General features: G+C 44.0%; 1 protein-coding gene and 1 non-coding gene across 7 annotated transcripts in view; one reads left to right on the top strand and one right to left on the bottom strand.

Moving 5' to 3' along the window:
* Positions 1-17,630, bottom strand: part of MTM1 (myotubularin 1) — a 95,191-nt gene extending 77,561 nt beyond the window's left edge. Inside the window, exon 1 of one of the 6 annotated variants that reach the window (XM_026487500.4) lies at positions 17,555-17,630. The gene's annotated coding sequence lies outside the window, so the exon portion shown is untranslated. The remainder of the gene's footprint in view (positions 1-17,554) is intronic. The other 5 variants (XM_044379861.3, XM_057314615.1, XM_057314619.1 and 2 more) reach the window with 5 other exon arrangements.
* Positions 9,227-9,329, top strand: LOC113246831 (U6 spliceosomal RNA). Its single transcript, XR_003313077.1, has one exon. It is a non-coding gene; the product is annotated as a U6 spliceosomal RNA (small nuclear RNA).
* Positions 17,631-20,794: the final 3,164 nt, after the last annotated feature.

Raw genomic sequence — 20,794 nt, forward strand, 5'->3', positions numbered from 1 at the left:
GCCTTGAGAAACCACTCTGCATAAAAGAGAAATGTTCATATCCCAGCCATTTTGAGACCAGGTACACTATCAATTCAAGTTCCGTATGTGCTCAACCCATAATGAAAACAAACGATGCTCTGTAAAACTAGGAGTTCATTTCATTTTTATACATCTTCCTTTGCACAGGGGTTGGCAAACTTTTTCTGTAAAGGGACAGATAGTAAATATTTTAGGCTTTGTGGGCCATATGGACTTTGTTACAGCTCCTAAACTCTGTGTTGTAGCATTGAAACAGCAAAAGGCAGAGTCACCTCACTGGCTCAGTCAGTAGAGCATGCGACTCTTGATCTCGAGGGCATGAGTTCAAGACCCACGTTGGGCGTTGAGCTTACCAAAAAAATAAATAAACAGTAAAAGGCAATACGGAAATGAAGGGGTGTGCCTGTATTCCAGTAAGATTTTATTTACAAAGACAGGCTGTCACTCTCTGCCTTAAACTATTAAATGATTTCCAAATGAACTTTCTTTGCCCAAAGTAACAATCGTGTCCTTTTAAACTAAAATATAAGCTATTAGCCATCCCCCAATTTGTAGCTTATACCTCATAAAAATGCACTATGACCAGCTGCAAAACTGTGTGATATGGTTGAAAAAAGAAAGGGATTTTGTATTCAGACCAGTTTGTGTTTCAAATCCCAACATTGTCACTTGATTAGTAATAACAGTTATGTACCACTGGACAAACTACAGTTCCTGGTCTGTGAAATGGGCATGATACTATAACACAGAGGCACTCAAATACCAACTCTCCTCCTTCTACAAGGGATGTTTGATGAACTCTGAGTCATTCCTCAAACTGGTACTAATACACTTGGCTGGATTTTCCATAAAATATATGATGTCTAACACTGCTTAACCATTCTGCATACACACTTTCTAAGATAATCCACCTGATCTTGGCAAGGCTCTGAATAGCCTTAAAGTAGTTTATCCTTAAAGCATGCCAACTTCCATTAAAAAAAAAGAAAAACAGAACACTCAACTCCTAGCCCAGGGAAACTTTCCACAGGATCCCTAACATGAGGACCTCACCTCATTACCTTCTGTTTTGGCTCAAAGATCTAGAAATATGCTAGAGGTTTCTCAGAGTAAATCTGTGTTTATCCCACAACAGTACCCACCTGTCAAGGCGAGTGGCTTATTGTTCAAATACACACATGCCACACATAGGCATCACAGCTTCTCAATTTGTCTCAGCCACATCAAATCTCAGGGCTAAAGGGGCTTCATTTTGATGATTCTTCTTGGGAAATTATAAAATGTTAAACAGTATTTCACTTAGAAACTCACTTTTTCTATCAGTTTGATATTTACTATTCATTTTTTTAAGATTTTATTTATTTGAGACAGAGAGAGAGGGAGCAATAGAGCATGAGCAGGGAAAGGGGCAGAGGGGCAGGAAGAAGGACAAGCTGACTCTGCACCGAGCCTGAAACAGGGCTCACCATGGGGCCCGATCTCACGATACTGAGATCATGACCTGAGCTGAAACCAAGAGTCAGACACTTAACCATTTAACTGACTGAGCCACCCAGGCGCCCCCTACTATTCATTTTAAAGATCACAACACACTTACTTCTACTTCATTAAATGTTGCAAAGACCCCTGACTAAAAGCAATACAATTCAGATCCAGTGTAGAATGTTTTTTGAATCATTTTTTCCAGTGGTTAGTGATGGATTTGAACTGATCCACTCACCCTATTACTTGGTTTCCCTCATGACAAATGGCACATCATCAAGACAGCTGATTGGCTTCCACAGCCTGAGTGGTGGCCATGGAACCAAGGTAACTTTTGAAATGCTTCCTGAATTGAAATCGGTATGCTAAAGAAACTCTTAGAAAAGTCAACTACCGTCAAGTTAACTTTTTTAATGTACAAAGGCTACCTAGTAATATCACATACATTTAAACAAATGATTAAATCCACCAATGGATTTTGTAACTGTCAAATACCTGCCAGTAAACAAAGTTTTAAAATAGGAACAAGATCAAGTTCCCCATCCACCTGCCAATTTCAAAACTCATGAACCCAGCTAATGTGCTCCATGATAAAACTGCAGTTTACTGAACTATTTTTCCCTGTGAGAAACTACTGCAAAAGGTCCATTTTAAATTTGTAAGTGAAAAGTACTTTCTTAAGCAAAAGTTAAGATAGTAGTTGTTGAAGGAAAGAGTAAACATATGGAAACAGTCTCAACTATAGTCGTTATGAAGGTGCCAGTCCAGAACATCTCCTTACTCTCCAAGGACCTTCTCAGACTGGCGTTCCTGACAAAGATTCCTCCAACTGGAATCAGTGGTGAAGGGGGAGGAATGGAAAGGAACTGAAGAACAGATGTACAGTTTCTAGAAAAATAGGGAGAAAATGAAAGGCCGGAGATGATACCCTTCCACTCAGACCAGTTCCTCCAGGCACTTTTACTGGAGGAGGAGCAGGAGCTTTATTGGCACTGGGTCCTTATTTACTTGCTTCAAGATATAGGAAGCTTTACCTGACTTCCCCATGGGCACGCATGTGCATGGATGCGCGCACGCGCACACACATGCACCTTGCTTCTCCGTACATTGTACAGATTTCTAATATTTCACTTCTCATGCTGTACTGTCCTCATCCACTGACACTTTGTGCTGTTCGATCTGTGCTTCCTAAGGACAAGGGCTTTTTCACCTTGTGGCACCAGCGTGCAGCAACCTGGGTGCTCAGTCTATGAATCAATGAATACAGGATCACCCTCACAAACTTTCATGACTTTGGAGACGTTGGTCTTCAGCTATTAAAGGTACCCCAACCTCCCTCCCTAGGGCTGATTTTTGTATTTATAACTCCTTTCCATATCTGTGTCATTTTTCATAAATGTAAATATCCCTAAATAATGTTCCTTTTGTGTGGTTTTGGCCTTTTACACATAAATGGAATCATTCCACATTCCTCTGCCTGTTGCTTCGCTCACAAGGCACGGTTGGGAGAGCCATGTATATAGGCGTGCAGAGCTGTGTTCCAAACATTTTCAGTGCTGCATAGAAGTCTGTTGTTCCACACCATGTCTTCCGAACTGGTTCCAGGTATCGTATTACAAACTGTTCTGCTACAAACATCTTATAAATGTCTCCCACTTCTGGCACAGTTGCAGGAGAACTGCAATGGTATTTTTGTGTCAGATTTCCCAGCACCTTTGTCTGATCTGCTGTAAATATATTTTTTAATTATATGGAGAAGATGGACAATGGATGAAAATACAGGCAAACCAACCACTTGAGATGAAATCTCAGGGTTATCAACACTCTAATTCGAGCAGCAAGGGGGGAAAAGGCAAAATAATGGATGGCAGTCTCTGAGTTTCCTGGGGCTACTCGAACAAAGCACCACAAACCAGAAAGCTTACAAGAGAAATTTCTTCTCTCAAGTTCTGGTGGCTATGAGCCTGAAATCAAGGTATCTGCAAGGCTAGGCTCCTCTGAAGGCACTAGGGGAGGGCCCTTCCTTGCTTCTTCCTAGCTCCTGGTGGTGACCAGCAGTCCTTGGCATTCCTTGGCTTATAGCTGCATCACTCCGATCTCTGTCACATAGAGTTGTCCCCATATGTCTGTGTCTTCACATGGTCTTCTCTCTTATAAGGACATCAGTCATATCGGATTAAGGGTCCACCCGACTCCAGTATGATCTCAACTAGTTGTATCTACAACGACCCTATTTCAAAGTAAGGTCCCATTATGAAATCCTCGGGGCTAGGCCTAGCAACATATCTTTTGGGGGATGCAATCCAACAGATAACAGGCAAGAGATTAGCTACAGAAATTGACAATCTATAAAACGGTCACGTCAACATATGGTTACATTCAGAACAATTTAGTCTGTCAATCCATCTATAAGGATTCACTAAATACCTATTAAATTAACCATCACTAAAATATTAATATAGCTTCTGAGAAGAAATAATGAAATGACACCAGACCAACTATTTCTGAGACACTCCTTGCTCGGCATATGTAATTATTTCCAAAGAGGTCCAAAATTAGTTAAGAAATATATACTGGGCAACTACTCTGGACCACAGTAGGAAGTTCTAAAAAGTAACTGAGATAGATCTTCAAGGAGCTAGCAATTAAGTTGGGGAGATGAATAAATATAAGTGAAATAGCAATAAAGACAACGACTAAGTAGAAATTAAACAGTAATAAAGCCAATCACACAGGTGATACTACACAGTTAAAAGGCAAAACAGAACATCGGCTCGTGGATAATGATCATGGCTTCCATTTACTGACCCCCTACTATGTGCCAGGCATTGTTCTAAGCACAGATGAACACATTCGATCCCCCCAACAACCTTTTAAGGCAACTACTATTACTATCTTCATATCAAAATACACAACCCCAGGGAACAGGAAGGTTAAAGAACATGTCTACCAAGAACTGTCCAAGTGAGAATTCAAACCCAGTCAGTCTGACCCTCTTGCCCACTAACAGGTATTTGTGGCTCTGGTTCTCTAGTACATGATCAAATGAGACATGACGAATGTCTTATGCTTACACAGCTGAATACAAAAGGTTTTTTTGGAATTCCATCTCTATGTGATAAAATCGGCTGGTCACAAACAGGAACTCTAGCCTCCATTTTACAGACAAGTTAACAAATAGTGCCTCTTCTCCCCACGTCCATGTCTGGGAGGCACTGAACCAGTACATTCCTTCTTGTTTGCCCACTGCGATCTTACTTTGTGTCATGTAAGAGTGTTTCAAAGTATATCAAAAAGATGGAAAACCTTCATTATTAGTGGACAAAAATCAAATAAAGACCCCATGAGGTACAACTGTGATGTAAGGACACCTTTGTTAAAACGCCTAGCAGAGCATACGTAGCTGGAGCTCTTCAAAGCAGTCTCTTTTGTTTGTATGCGCTAATTCCAGTAACACTGCTACCATTCAGAGTATTTTTTAAAAGATTTTATTTATTTGGGAGAACATGTGCAAAAGAGCGTGAGTGGGGGGAGGGGCAGAGGAAGAGGGAGAAGCAGGCTCCCGGCTGAACAGCGAGCCCGACTCGGGACTCGACATAGGACTCGATCCCAGGATCCTGAGATCATAACCTGAGCCAAAGCAGATGATTGACCAAATGAGCCACCTAGACGCCCCATTACTATTCCAAGTATTCTTCCAGTTCTTCTCTTGAAACTGCCTTTAGAGTTTAGAGCTACATAAGACATCATCTCATGAATTTACCATATCTCAGTTTTTCAGTGAAAAATAATGCTTCCCACAGCATGGGTGCCCACTCCATTTAACAGATGAGCCTCAAAATTATTTTGGCCTCAAACCAAATGCCCAGTCCTCACTCAAAGATTTAATACCACTGAGGATATTTTTTAAAAGGTGCCTGAAGGCAATTCCAAAGAGTTCCAGAAATGGGCTGGATAGTTTTGGAGTTTCCTGTCCCTTCTCTACATGGGCCAGAAGGAAAAAGCAGCAAGTGAAATTTTTGAATGTGGCCAACTGTTGCAAATGCTGAGCATGATACATCTTTATTAGTCCTAATTTACAAGAGCAGGCTGACCTTGAGGGTTAGCAGAGATCAGCAGGAGGACTAGCTAGCCTGCCCAACAGGCAATTTGCCATAATAGTTAAGAGAAGTGTCCAAAGGAGTCTCCAAAGATGGGCTTCATTAGACACCTTGTAGATTCAGAAACAGAATGACATGCAGTGATCCAGAGTAGGGCAGTCAGTCATAAATACAGTGGTCAACTACCCAAGCTATACAGGAAGGTGAAGGACCGAACACATTAACACACACACTGCTAAAAGTTGGCACTATTAGCAGGGAGAAGGTTTTCATAGATGTGAGAAAATAATCTAAGGAAAAAGGCAGAAATAAAAAAGTCAAGGAGATGAAGAGGAACCAAATCGAGTGTCAGAAGGATAGCAAAGAGAAGATGAAGAAATGCCAGTACTGTAACAATGACATATATGTATCTGACAGAGAATTTCCATGGCTTTTGAAGGAGCAATATATGCTGCTCCACAGAAGAATTTTAAAAAATTCCTATGCTCCAGATGGCAATTCTGTTGTCAACACCAGGAGGAAAAGCTGGACAGTGGTGGTTGGTAATGGACAGTAATGTGGTGAGTAGTTGACAAGGCTATTCATGACGTATACTATCTTCCTTGTAACTGAGACATGGCTTCTACAAACATAATTCAACATCTAATCATGATAAAAAAAAAAAAACCTCAGCAAGCTAGGAATAGTCAAGAGTACCTATGAAAAACCTATAGCTAACATCATACTTAATGATGAAAGATGGAATGCTTTCCCATTAAGTGTGGGAACAAGGCAAGGGTGGTTATTCTTAGTGCTTTCATTCCATGGCTCTTAGAGATCCTAGCAAGCTTAATAAGGTAAGGAATAAAAGCCATAACATACTGGGAAGAAGTAAAATCATATCTGCAGACAACATGATCACGTATGCAAAAAATCCCAAGAATACTGTATAAGAACTACCAGAACTGGTAAGTAAATTTAAGAAGGTTGCAGAATATGCAGGTCAACATAAAAACAAATGATATTTGCATTGCTAGCAATGAAAAAATGCACATGATAGTGTAAAAAATCATCTACATAATATAAAAAATGAAATCTTTATTGGGGCGCCTGGGTGGCTCAGTCGTCAAGTGTCTGCCTTCGGCTCAGGGTGTGATCCCAGCATTCTGGGATCAAGCCCCACATCAGGCTCCTCTGATGGGAGCCTACTTCCTCCTCTCCCACTCCCCCTGCTTGTGTTCCCTCTCTAGCTGGCTGTCTCACTCTCTGTCAAATAAATAAAATCTTTAAAAAAAGATGAAATCTTTAGGGATACATTTAACAAAATGTGTACTAGAACCATGCATGGACAAATATAAAACACTGCTGAGAGAAACTGAAGACCTAAATACATGGAAATATATATCCCGCTCAAGGATCAGAAGACTCAATATTGGTATGATGTCAATATTGATCTGGAGATTCGATGCCATCCCTATCAAATCCCAATGGGCTTTGTTGCAGAAATTGACAAGACGATCCCAAAATTTATATGGAAGGGCAAAGGAACAAGAATAGCCAAAACAACCTTGAAGGGGAAAAAAAAAAGCTGGAGTACTTCCACTATCCAATTTCCAGACTTAACTAAAAATGCCTCAATAGTCAAGACAGTGCGATACTGGCAGAACTAGTTAGTCTGCCCAACAGGCAGCTTGCCATAATAGTTAGAAAAGTGTCCAAAGGAATTGCCAAAGATTAGCTTCAGGATTAGACCCATCTTTTGGAGGTCCTAGCAACAGTCAATTGATTTCCAACAAAGGTACCAAGGTAATTCAGTGGGAAAGGATAGTCTTCCACCAATGATGCTGGAACAATTTGATTACCATACAGAAAAATATGTGAATATTGACCCTTACTTCACACAATATACAAAATCAAGTTGAAATGAAGTATAGAAGTATTAGTTTTGGGGCACCCGGGTGGCTCAGTCGGTTAAGCATCTGACTCTCAATTTTTGTTCAGGTCATGATCTCAGAGTTGAGAGACTGAGCCCCATGTCAGACTCCACACAGCGTGCAGTTTACGTGGGATTCTCTCCCTCCATCTCCTTCTGCACCTCCCCCCCGCACTGTTTGCATGTGCTTGCTCTCTGTCTCTCAAATAAATAAATTTTTTAAAAAAAATATTAGTTTTATATTGCTGTATAACAAGCTTAGTAGTTGTAAACAACACACATTAATTATCATGCAGTTTCCATGGGTCAGGGGTCAGGAGTTAGCACAGCTTAGCTGGATCCACTCCTCAAGGTCTCACAAGGCTGTAAACTCAAGTGAAGGGGATTTTACAGGGTCTGAACCTGGGGTGGGGGGGACATAAGAGATCTAAACGTAAGTGCTAAAACTACAAAAGTCCTAGAGGGAGACACAGGGGAAAATCTTTGTGAACTTAGGTTAGGCAAAGATTTCTTAGAACACAAAAAGCATATACCTTAAGAGGAAAAAAATGATAAACCTGACTTCATCAAAATTAAAAACCTTGCTCCTTCAAAGGCACAATTAAGAAAATGAAAGGGTAAGCTGTAGCTTGGGAGAAAGTACTCGCCAATCATAGATCTCATAAAGGTCTTATAATCAAAATATACAAAGAACTCATAATTTAATAAGACAGGCAGTCCAATAAGAAACAGGCAAAAGATTTGAGCAGATGCTTCACCAAAGAAGATATACAAATGGCCAATAAGCCCAAGAAGACATACTCACTGCCCATCACTAGTCATTAGGAACATGCAGATTAAAGTCACAGTGAGCTACCATTACACACCCACTAGAATGGCTACAATTTCACCAGACAGACAATAACAAGAGTTGCTGAGGATATGGGCCCAAGCAGAACTCTCATACTTTATTTTGCCAGTGGGAATGCAAATTGGTACAAGTACTTTGGAAAACAGTTTGACCGTTTCTTGTGAAGTTAAACATACACTAAGCATACTGCCCAGTGATGCCGCGCCTAAGTATTTACACAAATGAAAACACAAGTTCACACAAAGACCAGTAAGCAAATATTCATAGCAGCTTTATTCACCATGGCCAAAAACTCAGTCAACTCAAATGTTCATGAACTAGTGAATAAACAAATCACTATGGAACACTACTCAACAACAGAAGGTCACCAACTGTGGATCTGTGAGACGACATGGATGAATTTGAAAAGCATCATGCTAAGTGAAAGAAGCCAGCCACAAAACACTATAAAACCTACCCTCAACACATCTCAAAGAACTACTGGTATTCAGACCACAGTCTCTAACCATAATGCAGTGAAGTTAGAAATCAGTTCTAAAAATACCTAGAAAATGTATTTGTAAATTTAAAAATATACTTCTAAACCCACAGGTGAATGAAATAATCACAATAGAAATGAGACTATACTGAGACTAAATAATAATAATTCTAATGTTTTGAAAGATCCAAACCACAAAATAAATCCAAAGAGAGAAGAAAATGAAGAGTGATTTCCAGGATATATTTTAAGTGGAAAAAAAAAAGAGGCTCAATAGTGTATGTAATATTCTTTTTTGGTGTAAGGGGGGAAATGCAAATGTGTGTGTGTGTGTGTGTGTGTGCGTGCGCATGCACACACGCACAGAAGAAACAGAAGACAGCTTGCTTTGGCAGCACATATACTAAAATTGGAACGATACAGAGAAGATTAGCATGGCCCCTGCGCAAGGATGACACATGGATTTGTGAAGCGGTCCATATTAAAAAGGAAGAAGAAGGAGAAACTAAAACCTAATAATGTTGATTACCTGGGACGGGGATGGGGGGGCGGGCATAGAATGCCTAGTAAGAGGCAGGGATGCAAGTAAGGCTTTTCGAAATACACCCTGATGTAAATTTGACTTTAAAATTATATAAAGCTTTTACTCATTAAAAATTAATCAAAAAGAAACTGGAGAATATAATTATGTTCATTCATTTCCACATACTGACAAGCATCATACTTCGTAAACACAACTGACAAACCTCTGGTAAGACTAAGGAAAAAAGAAAGGCACAAACAATACGAAGATTTAAAAATGAAAAGACAGGGGCACCTGGGTGGCACAGTCAGTTAAGCGTCCGACTCTTGGTTTCGGCTTGGGTCCTGACTTTGGGGTGGCAGGATTGAGCCCTGTGTCTGGCTCACCAGAGTCCACTTGGGGAACTCTCTCCCTCTGCCCCTCCCGCTCCTTCTCCCCTTCTCTCCTTCCCTCTCCCCACCCCCCGAAATAAATAAATCTTAAAAAAATAAAAAGAATGAAAAGACAGTCGTAACCTCAGAAATGGCAGATATTAACTGGTAGTTGAAAATCTTCCCACACCAAATACACCAGGCCCAGGTGGCTCTAGGGGCAAGTCCCACCAAACATTCAAGAATTGAGGTAATTCCAATCGTATAGGAACTTTCAGAGACCAGAAAAAGGGAATACTCTCACTCACTTTACAAGGCTAGCAAACCGATACTAGGCGAAGACAGCACAGGAAAGCCAAATCTCACTCTCAAATACAGATGTAAAAACCCTGAAGAAAATACTACCAACCAAGTCCAGCGGTAAGAAACACGCTGGTTTCATGCCAGCAGGCAAACCTGGTTAATGCTACAACGTCATATTAGAAAATCCCTTACAATACGCCATCAGCTTAACAGGTTCCAAGAGGGGAAAAAACAGAGCTCCGTAAAGGCAAAAAAGGGGTTTGATATCATTCAACATCCACTCAGACCAAAACAAATATGCACTAGAAGTGTGCCTACACAAAACCTAAAGTAAACCTAGTACTTCGTGGTGTAATACGGAAAACATGCTGCTTTCTCAACTACAGCTCCGGGGCCCCACCCCAAACCCCCAATCAGAAACTCCAGGCTTGCCACCAGGGAACCTGTCATTTGGGAAACGCCCCCAGGTGATCCTGAGGCGGCTGGCTACCCAAAGTCAAGGTGCCAGCAACAGAGCCACGCAGGTGCAGCATCGGCATCACCTGGGAGCTCGCTGTAACTGAAGCCAGACCCACTGAGTCAGAATCTGCATTTGGACCCAAAGCGCGCGTGGTTCTCAGCACACCCAGGCTGGAGACACGCTCCTATAAGCAGCTGCTCTGGAGCTGAGCGGCAGGCGGAGCACCGCACAAAATGCACATGTTTGATCTCCCCCAGGATTAAGTACATCTGAACGTCAGTGGGTGGGGCCTGGGCAGCAGGTCTTTAAAGCTCCCAGGTGATTCTAAAGAGCAGCCAGCGTGTCAAACCACTGAGCTGCAGTTTTCCTGCACATGGAAACTTCTATTTAGGGGCTCCGCACGCTCTTGGGTGAGCCAGAGAAGAAGGGCGCGATCCTTGAGTTCTTTGAAGATATCCCCAAGAAAAAAGCCTGCATTTCACACATATGCCACTGGGGAATTCTTCATACTGCTTACCAAACTAGAACGGAGGAAAGAACGGTCTTCAATAAAGTGGGGATGTTGTGAGGATTCAAATGGAATGTACATAATTACAACGGGCAAAGGGTTTGCCACAGGTTACACAGATCGTTAATGCAAGTTATTACTGAGGCGAACCCGGCTCTAGCTGCTCTTCAGGCACTGACAGCAAATCTGATGACATCATCAGCAAGTCAAGGCCAGGATGTATCTCTCAAAGCTGCACTGTCCAACACAGGGGCCGCTAGTCCACGTAGCCCCTGAACACCTGAAATACAGCTGGTCCAACTTGAGGGACGCTGTAAATGTGAAGTACGTGCCAGATGTTGACAACTTCATACAAAAAAGGGGAGGGGATACCTCTCACTAATAATTATACTGATTGAATGTTGAAATGATAATATTTTGAATATACTAGGTTAAATATATTATAAAAATTGGCTTCATCTGTTTCTTTTTTAACCCGGCTACTAGGAACATGAATTATACATGTGGCTCGAATTATCTTTCTAATGGACCACAAGGTCTCAAAGGATCCTGGGGAAGCCAGGATGTGAACTACTATTTAACCAGTCTTTTCAAACCTTAATTTACATACAGATCACCTAGGGGTGTCATTAAAATGCAGAGTCTTGGCTGGGTAGATCTGAGGGGCCTCAAATTCTGCATTTCTCCTAAGCTCCCAGGAGTTGAGGAAGAACAGGAGCATCAGGACAATTAGCAACAAGGAAAAACTGTTCTGTGGCGTAGAAGTGATGGGGACCTCTGGAGAAATGATCATCTCATGTCAGAGTTGATAACAGCAAAGAAAGGAAACGGCCAGCGGGGTCGCACTCAGCCTCAACTTTAAAAACTCAGTTTGTTCTGCCTCACGTCAAGAACTTCAAAGAGGTGAGGGCCAGCTCCAATTGCCCTCCATCTAGGGACTCCCCTTCTTTCTCAGATGTGGAACCATCAGGGTGGGCAAGGAACACTTCAGAACCAGAAAGCTCAAAACGGAACGTCCACTGAGGTTTCGCATATCCTGCCCGCCACGTGACTAGCACCGAGGGCAGTGTCCTCCTCGGGTCTCCCTGAAACCAAGTGCGGATCTTCCTTCTCACTGTGACCCACCAGTACTACTGACAAGCCATGGCTGGGGGGTCACTGGCCAGCAGGTACATTTCTCCTTTTAGCAAAACAGCTCGAGTCAATTCCAGGACTGCTGAAACAAACCCTGACAGCACAGTCCCTGTTCTCCTGAGTCCCCACATAAGTCATCTCAGGGCTGTAAAGGAATCTAAGGGTCAGACGAGGGCATTTCCAGCGCCACCATCTGATGCCATGAATAGCCTTTATGATCACCTCTGCCTCAAGAGCTCCCTTGAAGGGGAAAGCATGGCGCCGTAACATAGCAGCCTGCTCCATTTTAAGAGGCTCTGGGAAACAATGCTTCCTTCTCACGGAAACCCCAAGGACATGATAGCAACATATAACAATTGTCACAAGCTAAAGAGAGGACATCACTGTGTTGTCAAGGTCTGTAGGCAAGGGAATAAGAACAGAATGAGTTACAAACAAGTTACTTTTATTTTTACTTTCAATTATTACCCTTCAACTTCCCTTACCCCTTCCCACCCCCAAACATACCAACAAGCAAAGCAAAAATGAACCTATTCTAAAACTGCTCATGACAATAGTCCAAAAATCCAGAGGTTGGGAATGCAACATGTGAGACATCTCCCATCACTGGACTCAAAGAACTTTCTTACTCATTTGCTAATTGACCACAACAAGGAAGACTGAGCACGAGCTCCATTTCATCTTGCAGTCTGGGGATATGGTCTCTGTACATACAACCGAATTTGATGAAATGGACACACCAAACAACTCTGAACTATCCCCTCCTTGTCTAGTTCAAGTCAAAGAGCATTTACTAAATGTCTACTGTGTGTGGAGGGCCATGTTAGGTTTCACTTGCCCAGGAAAAAACGTCTCCAACCTCAGCCCCCTTCTGCACAAGCTTGGAAGATGAAACAAGTAATACTGAAATATGCAGGTATTCCATATCAAGACAAAGAGAGGAAGCGCAGCAGTACTGGATAAACACGAGTACGCAACATTTCCAAGAGCTACTTATGGAGTCATTTCAAGATACTGAGAAACAACTTCAAATAACAAGAAAAGAGCACTCTGCCTCGGCTGTGTTGGAGCACGAAAGGCAGCATAGACCTGGAGAGCGATCAGGCCCTGCATTTCTCCCAATCCGAAGCCCCTAAGTGAGAGCGCCTCAAGCTGCACTGAGGAGCTAACGTAAGGTGTTGATTTGAAAAAGGAAAGATTTTCATTCTGAAACACTTCAGAAAAAGGCAGACAATATTCCCTGGTGCAGAGATTGTCTTGCTATTGCCCTGTGACTGTTGGTCATACAGCACTACCATTTTAGGAATCAATAAAATCGAAGCTCGTAAGTACCAATGGCTTCAGGTCCATTTAAGAGAGGCAATCAAACACTTGCATATTTCGATGGTGGCAGAAGAGGGAAAGCAAGGCAGAGAGGCTGCACCTACAGTTATGGGGGAGGGCGACCAAGAACAGGAAGGACCCTGCTCTCTTACACCAGTTCACCAAATATCGACAGCCTATATAATACATGAATGCAATAATAATAATGCTGCACAGCCTACAAAAGGGTACTGATGTACATTTGATTCTCTGGAAAGCTCTGGGAGCTTGGTGGGGCTCACTGCTCTGTCTTAGAAATGGAAGAGGCAGCAGCAGTGAGGTAAAACGACTTATCCAATGTCACAGAGTTAAGAAGGGGCAGAAATAGGACTTGAACCTGGCTTCCGGAATCCAAACTCAGGAAGCTTTTGGCCACCTCACACAGACAAAGGGCTCCTTTACCATTCCTTGTTCCTCAGATAGAAACAGAAAGAAAGCGCTGGTGCATGATGCCAGTGTTCTAAAGAGGTGTTCGCTGCATTCTTAAAAAGAAAAGGACGAGATTGTCTAGATGCTCAAGTGGAAAAACACATTGTAAACATTTAACATGAAAAACTGTCCTCCAACTACAGGATGGCAACTGGATCTCACTTGACTAACTCCGACTGGGTCTCCTGGTACCCTCCTGCTTTCAAAGCAAAGGAACTGGAAGAAGGGCTTTTTTGCTCTAGTCATGTTTGTAGAAAAAACAAAATATGGCCTCAAATAATTTCTGAGTCCAAATAGTAAAGGGAACTTAACCCTGCAGGAACTGTGGACACTGCTGCCAATGTCACCTGAAACTAAAACAGCTTGAGTCAGCCATGAAATGCAGAGAAATGGCTAGAAAAAAATCACGCTTACTAGATGTCCAAAAGTGTATTAGGACATGTCTAGAATCATTTCTTTTTCTTTAAAAGCAAACAAAGGGGTCCCCCGGGTGACTCAGTTGGCGAAGCGTCAGACTCTTGATTTTAGCTCAGGTCACGATTTCAGGGTCCTGGGATCAGCCCCTTGTCAGGCTCCATGCTCAGCAGGGAGTCTGCCCAGGATTCCCTCTCTCCCTCTGCCCCTCCCCTCATTTGCACGCTCGCGTGGCTCTCTCTCAAATAATCTTTAAAAGCAAACAAGGGAGTTCCATGTAGTTCGAGTCAGTAACAGCTAACTTTTCTTGAGTGCCTACTATGTGCAAGATACTATTCCAAGCACTTGACATAGATTATCATTCAGTCTGGCCAACAACCCTTTGAGGTGGGTACTATTCGTATTATTATTTTCATTTTACAGGTAAGGATACTGAGGCACAGGGGTAAGTAACTCACCCGAAGTCACACAGGTAATATTAGAGCCAGGATTCAAGTCCAGAGTCAATACCTTACAGGCAAATGGCAGCCCCTGTCCCTCCCCCATCTGCCAAAAAAGAATAATGAACTGAGAAACTAGAAAATAAAGAAAGCAGAACTTCAAAGAGGTCAGATGCAGGGAAGGGAAATTACTAAAGAATAATGAAAGCAACCTCTTATTCTTCTATAAAATTAAAAAAACTTTAGAAATAACAAGAAACTCTGGCCTTTGAAATCCTTTGGCGACCAGTTCAAAATGTCGCCTACTAAGCCTTGAAGAGCCTCTGCTTTTCTCTTGATTTTGGAGCCCTCAATAAGAGCAAGAACCACATGTTCTTTCAGTGGTTTTTAAAGTAACTACATTTTGTTAATCCTCCTTTCATTTTGGAACAAAGAATATTTGAGTTTTTTTTAGTAACTTTAGTCATTTTTCAGAACCTGTAAAAATGAAAAAAATTTGCTTTGAGGCCATTGAACATACAGAATATGAGAGAACCGAAAAGGTACTAAACAGATGAACTTGTATAGTAAGCCATCATGCATACGATTTTACTAGCACTTTAGTTTTTAAGAAGTTGAATGCTTCTTTAAGCTACAGCTAACATCAAAATGAACTCGTTTCTTTACAAACCACACAACCCAAAGATTGATGATGGTTTCAGATGGTAGGTTCTCAGTACAAACCAGAGTCCAGGAAGAGAAATCCCTGTGTAAGGTAGCCTGAGGCAGGCAGACACTGGCATGAAATCAACAAGGAATACTGACCTCAGCAGAGCCTTCTGTAGCTAGAGCAAGGGAACTACTGAGACAGGGAGCGGCTGGAAGACCACCTCCCTAGGTGTTTGAAAGCACTTACTGTTTGCATGTAAGAGAAAAAAATGCAAGTAATAATGAGGCTGGGATGAATTTATGATCCAAGAGGCAATCGCCAGAGAAATGACAGCTCCATAGAATCTCTTTGATTTAGACAGATTTACTTTTGGATTTTGTTATTTGCTTTAATGGAGCAGCAGCTGACACTCTAAAACTAACAATTCAATGTTAATTCCCAAGTCACTCTCAAACATGCCAGCCTGTTTTACTGACATCATAGAATTTCAGAGCTCTATTTTTCTACATAGTACTCATCTCCACTAGAAAATATATCATTGCTTATTTTTTTGTCTGCTTCCCCACACATAAGTTCTGTAAGGCAGGGACTTAGTCTGTGATGCCGTCTGTTGTCTTCTCGGTGCTTGGGACATCGCACACACCCTATTCTGGGTTTAATGGGTAAAAGAAGCCACTGACAACTTGATAAATATAATTCAGAACTTTAAGGTAAGGAGACCCAATTGTTTAACAGCGCTTAATAACTAGAATCTAAAAGCCCCAGTGGATCTTCTCTACTTTCACTGGTTTGAATCTACTCCGTGGTGTAGAATCTCTCAAGGATAGATTTGGTTTTGTGAAACAACAAAAAGTCATTGAGTCAAATATGGGAAGTAATAAGTGATCATGCCCAAATTATTTGTTGGATGAAAGCAAAATGTGTCTAAAAATTAACACGCCTAATTGTCTTATTTGGCTGGTAAACTGGTTTTGAAGGAAATTCAAAATGGTTTGAACTATAGCAAAATCACTGGCTCAATCTCAAGGCTTTATGGTGGATACTTTACAAGGAACAAAACTAAGCTGTGATAAAAAAAAAAAAAAAAAGTACCCGAGTTAGACAGAGGCCAAGATACTCCCCGAGAGACCAGAGTTGTGATGATTAGCTTTGCCATTAGGTTGCCCCAAGTCCTGGGTCATATTATTATATTATACAGTGTTACACTCTCTGGGCCTCAGTTTCCCCATCCTGGAAACGAACTACTATGAACTTCAAGGTCCCAGTCAATTCTAATATGCCATTATTTCATCGTGAATGTCTTTATGTCTATTTAAAAACCAGTCATAATTCATTCCACCTTATACTTAGTATGTGTCTATAAAGCCCATAATATAATCTTTGCAGCAGATTCATCTCATATTTGCTTAGGCAAAAACTAAAATTAGTTTTCACTTCCTGAGCGCAGCAAAAGACAGTTAAGGGAGGCAACCCGGCAAAGGGCGCTTGCTCGTGCCTGTGCACACTTCCGACTGCGTATCAGGGAACTAACCGTTCCCTCTCAGATCTCCTCTCAACTGTTGCAAAAGCAGATAAACCTCCCGTGCGTGACACCGAAACTCTGTTAGAGAGACCCCATGGGGCTTCCTGGCCAGAGCCAGGCTGCGGCCGCTCCGCAGGACCCACAGGGGATGCGGTGGGCACCCACCCCAAGTGGAGGGCCAAGACGAGGACCAGCCGCGGCGCGTCGCCGGGGAGGCAGGACGGCTGCCCAGCCTGCCCGCCGCCCCAGGACTGGGAAGCAAAGTCCGGGAAGCGGCCGCGACGCCCCCAGAGTTGCCCCCTCGGCCCCGATCCCCGTCCCGACCTTCGCCCGTCGCCGGCCCGGGATCTTGGGCGGGGAGAACATGAGGAAGCCGGAGGCACCTGCCTGCGGCTCCCCGGCCTCACTCAGCCCTGGCCGGCAGGGACAGCGAGGCGCTCGGGCGAACCCCCCCCCCCCCACTACACCCGCGGGTGCTGCGAGGACCCGCCAGACCCGTCGGCCCGGGGAGTCCCAACTTCCTCCTCCCGGCCCCCCCACCACAGATCCCCACAGCGCCCGGCTCAGAGCCAGGCCAGCGGCGAGCTCTCACCCACCTCGGGCTCCCGGCGCCACCGCCGTTGCCAGGCTGCTCGGCTCCCGGGCCCCGCTCCGCCCCCTCCAGGACCCGCCCCCTGCGGGCTCCCCGCCTCTGGCCACCGCCTGCCGCCCTCCTCCGCGCGCCGATTGGCGAGAGTGCGTCACGTGACATGGGTGAGGCGGGCGGAAGGCGCCGGGAAAGCCTCGGCTGCCGCCCCGAGGGGCGGGGTTCCTCACCCGGGAGGCTGCTGGGAAGCCCTCTTTGAAAGGTCCGGCGCGTGGAGGCATCTGGAAGTTGTAGTTCTAAATTACGATGCCAGTGGGCAGGGCCCAGATGCTAGGAGCCGCCCCTGTGAGGGAAGTTGGAGTAGGAGCCGGACAGAGGCCGCTGGGAAGCGTAGTCCCAGGACTCCTCGGTGTCCCACTGTTTTTCTCCAATAAAGGGGAAATCCAGAGGGAAAACTTCTCTAGATAAAATTTTACCGGATGTCACTAAATGGAGCTGTTATTGCGTACATAGAGCGGGCTGCGCGAAGTTGAGATACTATAAGGGAGAAAAAAAGGAAATTTCACTGACTCTGGCACAGAATCTACAATTCACAAACCGAATGAAGAGCTGAGGTGTACTTCATGCTGTGCCAGCATCTTTCCAAGAACTCTCTTGAGACTCAGTGAAAGGAAACATTTCAGGACGAAGTTCCTTCTGCTTTTTTGAGGTTTGGGACAGGCAACCATTAACAGTAAAAAGAAAGGAAAAGGAAAAAAAAAAAACACAAGGAAGACAACTTCAGGAAGAGAATTCCATGTGTAATCAAATAAAACAAGCTTAATGTGACACATAGAAGAATAGGTGTAATATTCCTTGTGCTGCCTAATAATTATATATATATATATGTAAAATATATATATAAGCAGTTCAAGTAAGTGATGGTAAATAGGAGCACTTTAACATCTTTTTTTCTCTTATATTTGTTAGTACTCCAGCATCTAAAAACCATTGTTTTACCTGATATCAGTGTGTGTATTCATATGTATTTATACACAATCATATATCACTATATGTATACACACTACACACACACATACACACACACACTAAACCTACTGCAGAGTCCAGACTTCTTAGATGAGTAACAAGGCCCTTCAGACTCCAACCCACCTACTCTCCCAATATACCTCTTCTCTCTCCTCGCCCCAAATTCTGGTCTAATCACAGAGAACTTCTTTCTATTCTCTGGATGCACCATGTTCTTTCCAGCCTTTTGCACTCGCTGTTTCTTTCTCCTGGATTGGCCAAACTCCTGGAAGGGCAGCAGAATAGAACTTGTTCCTGGGCCAGGAAGAATTAGCCCTCGCAGAGCCCATCTCATCGCACTGATGTTGTCATTTGCTTACATGTCAGCCTGCCAACTCCCCTCCCCAGACTGAACTCCTTTGAATTACATTCGCATTTGTACTGAATTGCAGAAAGTGCTCAGTAAATGCTTCTTGATTGCATGCATTGCGTGCCAGAGCGGCTCCCTGGTGGGCTACTGAATAACCTGTGACTCTTGAAGCAGAAGGAGAGGGGAAAGTGTGGACTGAGAGAGGGTAGCAATTTGTGGGGGAGACCTTGCATACAGTAGGCACTGTATTCAAGGATGAGGCTGAAGCTCTCTGCTCAACCAGGGGATGGGGGTTACAGAGCAGGGACACTCCTCATCCCAAGGAGGTTAGCCCAGGTCCAGCTCTGAAGGGCACAGCTCAGGCAGAAAGGCCTGGTAGAGAAGACCAGTCTCTGGCCTGTGGAACGCAGGCAGTGACCCCTGCCTCACAGTGTAGGCGCAAGAATCAAATGAAGGAAGAGCTGAAAGCACTTTGAAAACCGTAAACATTGAGCACTATGAGGGAGTGACCACCTTGCCGTGCGTGAGGTTGCTGTTTTTTTTTTTTTAGAGAGAAGGAGCGTGTGCACATGCAAGCAGGGGGAGGGGCAGGGGGAGAGAGAGACTCTCAAGCATACTCCCTGCAGAGCGCAGAACCCGAAGTGGGGCTCAATCCCACAACCCTGAGACCATGACCTGAGTTGAAATCAAGAGTTGGACGCTTAACTGACTGAGCCACCCAGGCGCTTATCCCCACTTTTGAAAAAAATATTTATTTATTTGAGAGAGAGAACACAAGCAGGAGAGGCAGAGGGAGAGGGAAAGAGAATCTCCAGCAGACTCTGCACTGAGTGCACAGCCCAATGCGAGGACTGATCCTAGGACCCTGAGATCCTCGTGACCTGAGCTGAAATCAAGATTCAGCCACTTTTTTTTTAGATGTTTTTTTATTATATTATGTTAGTCACCATACAGTACATCCCCGGTTTCCGATGTAAAGTTCGATGATTCGTTAGTTGCATATAACACCCAGTGCACCATGCAATACGTGCCCTCCTTACTACCCATCTTGACCGACTGCACCGCTCAGCTAGCTGTATTCTGCACCAAGTCCTGCCCTCTCTCAGGGTGGAGCTGCATCTCATAGTTCCAAGTACGTGTGTGAGTGTCTGTGTATGTGTGTTGGGGGGTTCTTCAGGCTTCCCTGCATTTTACACACACACACACACACACACACGGGCATGCACACACACACGGGCACGTACACACACACACACCAGATGCAAGGGGACCTGTGGGGAGATGGCTGGCTCCAGGACAATAGGGAGGGAGCAGCAATAGCTGTGACATAATGCTGCCTCTTCGATAACCTTTCTGGGTGGGACATTCTGCACCCATTTCCCTCCCCCAAGGTCCTCCAGCTTTGACTAAGGCACAGGCTGGAGGTGCCTCCTGTCCCCTGGGGCTCCATCCTGTTCTCCCAAGTTCGGGCAAGTGGAGCAGGCAGGACCAGAAGGGATCTACATCCATGGCCTGGCCAGGTGTACCCTTGCCCCCCCTCCCAGCCTCCTGGGTGAGAAGCAGGCCTGAGAAAGGCAAAGTTCTGTTTCCTGCTTCTCTCCCTTAGCGTCCTCACACATGGGCCCAGTGCTGGTGCTCTACCCTCCCAGTCCCCACTCCTGTTGCAGGCTGGGGACTGCAACCACCTTGTTCTACCAGGTTCATTACACTGAGCCCAGGGTGGAGGAGGGGAAGGGACATCCTTATAAGGAGGATGCTGTTGGCCTTGGGAAAGTTACTGCTAATCATTAGCTGCTGCCTCTGAAAAAAGAAGTCAAATGCCACTTCTCACAGTCGCTGTGTCCTAGCATAGTAAGGACCGAGGTGAAGGTG

The sequence above is a fragment of the Ursus arctos genome, chromosome X, assembly GCF_023065955.2.
Source record: "Ursus arctos isolate Adak ecotype North America chromosome X, UrsArc2.0, whole genome shotgun sequence".
Lineage (NCBI taxonomy): Eukaryota > Metazoa > Chordata > Mammalia > Carnivora > Ursidae > Ursus > Ursus arctos.